The sequence below is a fragment of the Ranitomeya variabilis genome, chromosome 2 (genome assembly GCF_051348905.1).
Source record: "Ranitomeya variabilis isolate aRanVar5 chromosome 2, aRanVar5.hap1, whole genome shotgun sequence".
Lineage (NCBI taxonomy): Eukaryota > Metazoa > Chordata > Amphibia > Anura > Dendrobatidae > Ranitomeya > Ranitomeya variabilis.
The window spans coordinates 901,631,972-901,641,802 of NC_135233.1; positions in this window are offsets into that span (position 1 = coordinate 901,631,972).

The following is a 9,831-nucleotide window of genomic DNA, read 5'->3' on the forward strand; positions in this document are numbered from 1 at the left end:
GCTGCAGCACAAGCGGTTTGGTGGTTAGTGGACCCTGCCTAACGCTCTCCCTGCTTCTGATGAAGCGGCAGCAACCTGTCCCTAAGCTCAGATCAGCAGCAGTAAGATGGCGGTCGGCGGGAACGCCCCTTTATAGCCCCTGTGACGCCGCAGACAGCAAGCCAATCACTGCAATGCCCTTCTCTAAGATGGTGGGGACCAGGATCTATGTCATCACGCTGCCCACACTCTGCGTTCACCTTCATTGGCTGAGAAATGGCGCTTTTCGCGTCATTGAAACGCGACTTTGGCGCGAAAGTCGCGTACCGCATGGCCGACAAGCACAGGGGTCGGATCGGGTTTCATGAGACGCCGACTTAGCCAAAAGTCGGCGACTTTTGAAAATGATCGACCCGTTTCGCTCAACCCTAGTGCCTGGTGTTCAGGAGAGAGGAAGCACATGAGGGTCCCTGCCACCTCCTTACATGTATGCCTCACATCAGATGCCCTGTTGCTGAGAAATAATTTTTTATCACTTTATATAAATGACCTATTCAAGGTTCTGTGGAGGATGGTAAGGGGAAGATAACTCTACCCCCAGAGCTTTAGAGCTTTTTTTTACATGAAAGGGAAGTTACCATTAAGACAAGTTACCAACACAGAACTGGAGAAATGAAATTTGTCTTCTGAAAACACATCTTTTGCTTTTGCTTCACTCTCAGCTCTGCTGTATTGCAACAATATTGCATCCCTATACATCAACAAGGTGTTTGTTGTGGTGCCATTGCCACCAGACCAGAAGTGATTCCAACCAGAATAGAGTTAGAAATACAGAGTTTATTAATAATCAATTTAAAGTATGTGGATATGTAAAAATAGACAGGGCTAAAACCTCCATGTAGAGGGGGAGACAAAGCACAGTGTCTTAGCACTATGGGCAATAATAAAGATGTCAATAAGTAAGATATTAATTTCAAAAGAGTACGTGTATCAAAATTAAGAAACAATGCAGGAAATAGATGAACCTATATGCTAGTACCTAAAATAGGTTTATCTAACAATTAGCTAAGGATAAACACACCGCAGTATATAATAAATGCACAATCTATATGCTGGATAGCCAAAGTAGGGATGGAAAAATATCCCCTATAGAACATTAATTACCTTAATAGGGCTGGTGAATAGGTTGTGCAGCTGGAAGTACTGATCACAAGTGTTAGTAGTGGGGCTCTCAACTCCCGTCCGATGGGTGCCATTTCACTGCTCACTTCTTTCAGGGGTGCATGGGGCTATTTTTCAACCCCTACTGGTGGTGGCTGTACTTTAGATGGGAAGAATCTGGACACAGGATCCCTTTAGGAGGCCTTAATATGTAAAGGCATGTTGAGCAGTATAACAAAAAGTGGAAAAAAAGGATGAGATCAAACCATCTGATGATAAACTTATACTGTAATCTATAATACTATACCATGATAAATTTAGTATTGCAATGATCACATACAGTATCTCATATCACAGAAGGAGATAAGAATCAAAATATAGAAAAACTTTGGACCTCCAAAGTTTGACAACCTTTTGTTCATCAGGGAATAATGGGCAAGGATCTGAATAATTTGAACAAGTGTCAGTTTAATGGCTAAATCTCTTGGTTAAAGCACCTCTAAAATGGCAGATCTTGTAGTGTATAAAAGCAACTGGATCTGCGCTACAGTGACAGTGAAACATGTAGGAATCTACACTGAGTAGGAAACAAAATGAATTCAGAGTACTCTGCTCAAATCATGCACAACGTACCAGTAAATATAGGTAGATACTGTACTCCCCAGCACAACACCGGACCACAGCAGGCCGCCCTCCACTGATACAGACCTGGACCTAAAGCCAGGGATGCAAATGTGTCTAGAGAGCCAATACCAGTAGATAAATTACGGACTCACCGTGATGACATTGTGGCTCGGTGTGGAGTGATTGTTGTGGTCCGGTTCAGATGGTGGGATCCGTCGGGTGGGCGTGCAGGCAGACAAATGGGCAAGCAGAGGAGAACAACCACAGAGCAGCGTGCAGTGCGGAAGCTGCGTAGAGCCAGGGACAGCTCCGGCCGGTAGCGTCCCTGGATACGAGCGGGAAAGGACAGAGGGAGGAGCTCGCTGGCACAGGGCTCAGCGTGTGACGTCACGGAGCTTGTGGACGGGGTAACACAGAGACCAAAAGACCGACGCTTTTCGAAGGAGTGGCGTCCTTCTTCATCAGGGTTACCGGTCACTGAAGGTGCCCCGATCTTTAACCTCCCAGGTTGTCACTCAAAATGTACGGCCCGCCCGTTTGGCTCGCTGCTGAGATGGATACACATGAGGATGCCAGACGTCCTGGCGATATAAGATACAGCCAGAGACGATTGAGAGGGTGCCCCATAAATTAAATAAAGTGATGTATATCATAAAAGTACAGGGAGCATACAAGCTGTATCAGGAAAACCTCTCTGTGCTTGGATTCTCAGTGTTCGGTCGGATTGGTGGGACAGAACTGACAAAGTAGAATTGAATACAATATGAATAAAATAGATAAAAACTAACCTTTAATAAATAATTGATTAAAATTAGTAGTTGATAGTTACGATGGGTAAACAACAAGTAAAAAACAGATAAAAAACAGATAAAAAACAGATAAAAAAAAAAAAAAAAGGGGGGAGGGACAAGTCACATCCATGCCCATCCTTAATAAAAAATAGGTAAAACCAATTGGAAACCAAGATGGTAAGACGGGGTAATAGTGGACTACCCAGGGAATAGAAAAAAAGGGGGGGGGGGAAGGGGGGGGGGGAGTTTAAAAGGCAAATATTTCGAGTCCATGATTGAGGCCTTTGGGTGCAAGACTGTTCAGGGAGAAAATCCACTGGGATTCGATCCTGGACATGGCTTTTATTAGGTTGTCCCCTCTCAAATTTGGTTTGACCTTTTGGATTCCCCAAAATACGATGCCCCTAGTAGATTTACCACGTCTTTCACTGAAATGCCGAGAAAGTGGGTGGCCCATGAAACCTTTTTGGATATTGATAAAATGTTCCTTGACCCGGACCATCAGGGGCCACTTGGTGCGGCCAACATAGAGTTTTTTACATGGGCACTCAATGGCGTATATAACCTTTGAGGTAGAGCACGTAATGTTGTCCCTGATGTTGTATTCATTCATGTCATCAGAGTCAGTAAAGGTAGAGCGGCATGTTTTCTGAAAGGATGTATGCCGGCACCCATAACACAATCCTCAAGGTGCGAATCCCGCCTTACTACTAGCAGGAATATCCGCCATTTGTTTGTACTTGGACACTTGTTTTGTGGTGGGAGCTAAAATGCTGCCCAGAGATTTTGCCTTCTTAAGTACAAATCTTGGTGCAGGTGGCAAAAGCTCCCCTATAATTTTGTCCCCTTGAAGCCCAGACCAGTGTTTATGGATAATAGACCTAAATTTGGTGTGCCCGGCATGGAATTGGGTAATGAATGGTAACTGGCGGATTTGGTCCTGAATATTCATTGGCTGATTAGTGGGTTTCACTCTGTGTAACAGAGCATCCCTGGGTATCTCCATGATGTCCTTCTTAGCTTGTTCCAATAGAGCACTGGGATAACCCTTGTCTAGAAATTGTTGAGTGAGAAAGGCAGTCCTTACTGTAGTCCTCCAAAGTGGTGCAGTTCCGTCTGATTCTTGTATACTGGCCCTTGGGAATGTTTATGAGCCAGACTGGTAAATGGCAACTGGTCATACCAATAAAACTATTGGAGTCCACCTCCTTACGATAACACTTAGTAAATATCTGTTCGCTCTCCACGTAAATGCTGAGATCCAGGAAATTAATGCTTGTTCGGCTGATTGTGGGTGTAAACTCCAGTCCAAAGGTATTGTTGTTTAGACCTGATATGAAAGAGTCCAGCTCGATCTTGGGGCCATTCCAGACAAAAAGCACGTCGTCAATGAAGCGACGCCAAAGGACCAGACCCGCACGAAGGTTGCCAGATGGAAAAATGTAGGACTCCTCCCACTTGGCCACAAATAGGTTGGCATAGGAGGGAGCAAACCGTGTGCCCATGGCAGTGCCACAGGTCTGCAGGAAAAAGTCACCTTCATACCAGAAATAATTATGCTGTAAAATAAATCGGACGCATTCTTCGATGAAGGTGACCTGGGTGTTCGGATATGTACCCAGGGTTTGAAGATACTGTCCTGCAATTTGGCAACCCATTTTTTGGTCGATCACTGTATATAGTGATTTTATGTCCAGGGTGCCTAGAAAATAGGTCAGTAATAGGTAAGTGGGGTCACTTCTCAGTTTTCTATAGGTGGTGGTGTCGCCTATGGAGAAAAAATCTGGGGGTCCAGCCACATTAGCCAGTGGAAGTATGTCCGGCAATCCATCCTTTGGACCTAACAGAAATACCATCCTCAGGAATGGACACAGACCCACCCTACCCAACAAAAATAAGGGTGCCAGTGTAACACGAAAACATCCAGCCAAGTCCAAGGTCCGCCCATTGGTGAACCAGGATTTTTTTCGGGTAAGGTCCACAAAACTAAGAGGGGCAGGAGGGGAAGGAAACTCTCCAAAACTAAAATAAATCCATTGATCAAGAACCCGCAGAAAATATTTAATCTAAGTTCACACAAGCTAACTAATAATGAGACATCCCTTTTACAAAAAGGGCTGAAATATGCACCCACCTCTATGGGGAAACCATTTTTTCTTTATATAAGTATGAAGAAATATTTGAGGAATTTAGCTTTAAAGAAATTTTTCCTCAAAAAGGAGAAATTACCCACAGGAAATAACAACCTCAATTCCGACTCTTATGTTCATACCACATTGTCTAATCCCTCTTCCTTTAACCCTATACATGAACAGTCGGAGGCATTTCTCACCTTTGACAAATTAGTCACGAACGATATCAGGAAACTAAAGAGAGTGAAGTCCAGATTCACTCCCTGCAATCTAACTAATGCTGAGAAAAAAGCAATCAAAGACATACAGAATAACAATAACATCGTCATTCGCCCTGCGGACAAGGGAGGGGGCATCATTATTATGGATCAGGTCACGTATCATGAAGAATCAGTTTGATTGCTCAGCGACACCACCACCTATAGAAAACTGAGCAGTGACCCCACACCTCAGTTTATCAATAAATTGAAATCTCTGTGCCTTAAAGGCCAATCCCTGGGCATATTGAATAAAAAGGAATTCGGTTTTGTATTCAATAAAGATCCAAGTCTAGCCATCTTCTACCATATCCCCAAGATCCATAAAAGTGCGACATGCCCCCCAGGTAGACCCATTATCTCGGGTATCAACAGCCTGACAGCAAATCTGTCCCGGTATGTGGACATGCACCTGCAGAAGTGCATGCAACTCATACCGGCCTACCTTAAGGATACGAGTCACATTCTTCGAATCCTGGAGGAAGTCAAATGGGAACCCAATTATTTTCTAGGCACCCTGGACATAAAATCACTATATACAGTGATTGACCAAAAAATGGGTTGCCAAATTGCAGGACAGTATCTTCAAACCCTGGGTACATATCCAAACACCCAGGTCACCTTCATCGAAGAATGCATCCGATTTATTTTACAGCATAATTATTTCTGGTATGAAGGTGACTTTTTCCTGCAGACCTGTGGCACTGCCATGGGCACACGGTTTGCTCCCACCTATGCCAACCTATTTGTGGCCAAGTGAAAGGAGTCCTACATTTTTCCATCTGGCAACCTTCGTGCGGGTCTGGTCCTTTGGCGTCGCTTCATTGACGACGTGTTTTTTGTCTGGAATGGCCCCAAGGTCGAGCTGGACTCTTTCATATCAGGTCTAAACAACAATACCTTTGGACTGGAGTTTACACCCACAATCAGCCGAACAAGCATTAATTTCCTGGATCTCAGCATTTACGTGGAGAGCGACCAGATATTTACTAAGTGTTATCGTAAGGAGGTGGACTCCAATAGTTTTATTGATATGACCAGTTGCCATTTACCAGTCTGGCTCATAAACATTCCCAAGGGCCAGTATACAAGAATCAGATGGAACTGCACCACTTTGGAGGACTACAGTAAGGACTCTGCCTTTCTCACTCAACAATTTCTAGACAAGGGTTATCCCAGTGCTCTATTGGAACAAGCTAAGAAGGACATCATGGAGATACCCAGGGATGCTCTGTTACACAGAGTGAAACCCACTAATCAGCCAATGAATATTCAGGACCAAATCCGCCAGTTACCATTCATTACCCAATTCCATGCCGGGCACACCAAATTTAGGTCTATTATCCATAAACACTGGTCTGGGCTTCAAGGGGACAAAATTATAGGGGAGCTTTTGCCACCTGCACCAAGATTTGTATTTAAGAAGGCAAAATCTCTGGGCAGCATTTTAGCTCCCACCACAAAACAAGTGTCCAAGTATAAACAAATGGCGGATATTCCTGCTAGTAGTAAGGCGGGATTTGCACCTTGCGGATTGTGTTATGGGTGCCGGCATACATCCTTTCAGAAAACATGCCGCTCTACCTTTACTGACTCTGATGACATGAATGAATACAACATCAGGGACAACATTACGTGCTCTACCTCAAAGGTTATATACGCCATTGAGTGCCCATGTAAAAAACTCTATGTTGGCCGCGCCAAGAGGCCCCTGATGGTCTGGGTCAAGGAACATTTTATCAATATCCAAAAAGGTTTCATGGGCCACCCACTTTCTCGGCATTTCAGTGAAAGACATGGTAAATATACTAGGGGCATCGTATTTTGGGGAATCCAAAAGGTCAAACCAAATTTGAGAGGGGGCAACCTAATAAAAGCCATGTCCAGGATCGAATCCCAATGGATTTTCTCCCTGAACAGTCTTGCACCCAAAGGCCTCAATCATGGGCTCGAAATATTTGCCTTTTAAACTTTCCCTCCCTCTCTTCCCCCTCCCCCCCCCCTTTTTTCTATTCCCTGGGTAGTCCACTATTACCCCGTCTCACCATCTTGGTTTCCAATTGGTTTTACCTATTTTTTATTAAGGATGGGCATGGATGTGACCTGTCCCTGCCCCTTTTTTTTTTTTTTTATCTGTTTTTTATCTGTTTTTTACTTGTTGTCTACCCATCGTAACTATCAACTACTAATTTTAATCAATTATTTATTAAAGGTTAGTTTTTATCTATTTTATTCATATTGTATTCACTTCTACTTTGTCAGTTCTGTCCCACCAATCCGACCGAACACTGAGAATCCAAACACAGAGAGGTTTTCCTGATACAGCTTGTATGCTCCCTGTCCTTTTATGATATACATCACTTTATTTAATTTATGGGGCACCCTCTCAATCGTCTCTGGCTGTATCTTATATCGCCAGGACGTCTGGCATCCTCATGTGTATCCATCTCAGCAGCGAGCCAAACGGGCGGGCCGTACATTTTGAGTGACAACCTGGGAGGTTAAATATCGGGGCACCTTCAGTGACTGGTAACCCTGATGAAGAAGGACGCCACTCCTTCGAAACGCGTCGGTCTTTTGGTCTCTGTGTTACCCCGTCCACAAGCTCCGTGACGTCACACGCTGAGCCCTGTGCCAGCGAGCTCCTCCCTCTGTCCTTTCCCGCTCGTATCCAGGGACGCTACCGGCCGGAGCTGTCCCTGGCTCTATGCAGCTTCCGCACTGCACGCTGCTCTGCGGTTGTTCTCCTCTGCTTGCCCGTTTGTCTGCCTGCACGCCCACCGGACGGATCCCACCATCTGAACCGGACCACAACCATCACTCCACACCGAGCCACAATGTCATCACGGTGAGTCCGTAATTTATCTACTGGTATTGGCTCTCTAGACACATTTGCATCCCTGGCTTTAGGTCCAGGTCTGTATCAGCGGAGGGCGGCCTGCTGTGGTCCGGTGTTGTGCTGGGGAGTACAGTATCTACCTATATTTACTGGTACGTTGTGCATGATTTGAGCAGAGTACTCTGATTTCATTTTGTTTCCTACTCAGTGTAGATTCCTACATGTTTCACTGTCACTGTAGCGCAGATCCAGTTGCTTTTATATTCATTGTTTCTTTTATTCGACAGTAGCAGCTCCTATCTGTCCTGGTTCCTGCGGCTCAGTGATTCTGGTGAGGTAGCGCTGGTGTATTCTTTTGTATTAGGTCTTGTAGGGTGTTCCCAGTATGCAAAGGTTAGCACATGGGCACCCAAGGTTTACTTGTGGGTAAAGCTACATTTGAATTGCCTGCCTTGTACAAATCTACAGAACAGTTGGTATAGCACAAATTGGTGACAATAATGGAAATTACTGAAATGAAGGTGGCCTGGCAAAGCGAATTACAATTGTTTTTACATTATGCAGATGGATGGATGCCTGCATATCTTTTACCAAGGGTAAAGATGGAATCAAGGTTAACTATATAATGATGCAACACAGATAAACCAGTTCAATGTTGGAAAACCTTGAGAACTAAAATTGTTTTGAATGTTATTATGTCAGTGTGACAGGGTCACTGGCACAGTGTAGGAGGGGAGATATGTGTCACTGCACATATTGCGTCAGTAATGTGAAACCATGATATTTTTCCTCCAGCACGCTCTGTGCTGAGAGAGTAAATTTAAAGTTGTATTGTTGTTCTGGTTTTATGTAGGCACCCATAGAGTGGGAGGGTGCGCACCATACCTCCTCCTGCAGAGCTGACACCGGCATGTGTACTAACAGGACCTGAGATAATGTCAAGGTCAGGTGATCATCACATGGTCTTGGTTAAAAAGCCTGTCTGGAGAGTCAATTGTTGTGACAAGGGAGAGGAAGAACTCCCACATGGCTCCAGGAGGAGCTGAGGACATTGTGTGGTTTCTGCGGGTGAAAGCCGCATAGATAGGACTCTCTTGCACTTTGTTTTGTTTTGTTTTCTGTTAAGCCAGGAAGGCTTTGCTTATTTTTCCTGAACGCTGCTTTGGTCTATGCTGAATATGATAAACCAGCAGTTAATCTACTACCAAAACATTCCTATGTTTACCATGAGTAGCAGCTCAGCGTGTCAGCCCTTCACAGTCACATACCTAAATATTGTTGCAGATCAAGTACAACCCTTTTTTGTGACAATATACACTAATCGCAATAGCATCCTTCAGTAAACTAGAATACTATGCACACCCATGCTTTGAAAATTGTTCAGGATTGTTTCGAAGAACGTAAAAAAAATTCTTAATCTTAACTTTGCCCCAAATTTCCCAGTACTACTCTACTGAGATTTCACATCACAATGTAATGTGAAAGGATTTAAACATAGATCTCGCTGCTATATAACACAGAACACCTCTAGAGGTCTTGTAAAGTTCATGTTTTGACAGGTCAAAGCTTTTTTCGCTGAAGTGGTTACTACTTAATATTAGACATGTGGTTGTAATGGTAGTGATGATCATTTTATGCACAGTACTCAACAGTGAAAGATAAAACAAAGTCTTCATGGTGTGAAAGTAAGGAACACATGCAAAATAAATGTGATGGCCCATTCTTTAAAAAAAATTGTCCTAGTTAGGCTCTTGCTGTTTTGCTTATTCCACTGTTGATCAAAGGGAAAAAAATGGAACTTCAAGCTAACGTAAGAAACTAAACTATTTGTAGAACTTTGTAACTGAAGAGAATAAAATATAGTAGTAAAACAGGTGCGATGACTGGTGAATAGTGTTGAGCATTCCAATACTGCAAATATCGGGTATCGGCCGATATTTGCTGTATCGGAATTCCGATATCGAGTTCCGATATTTTTGCGATATCGGGAATCGGAAGTGTGTGGTGCGTATGGTTCCCAGGGTCTGGAGGAGAGGAGACTCTCCTTC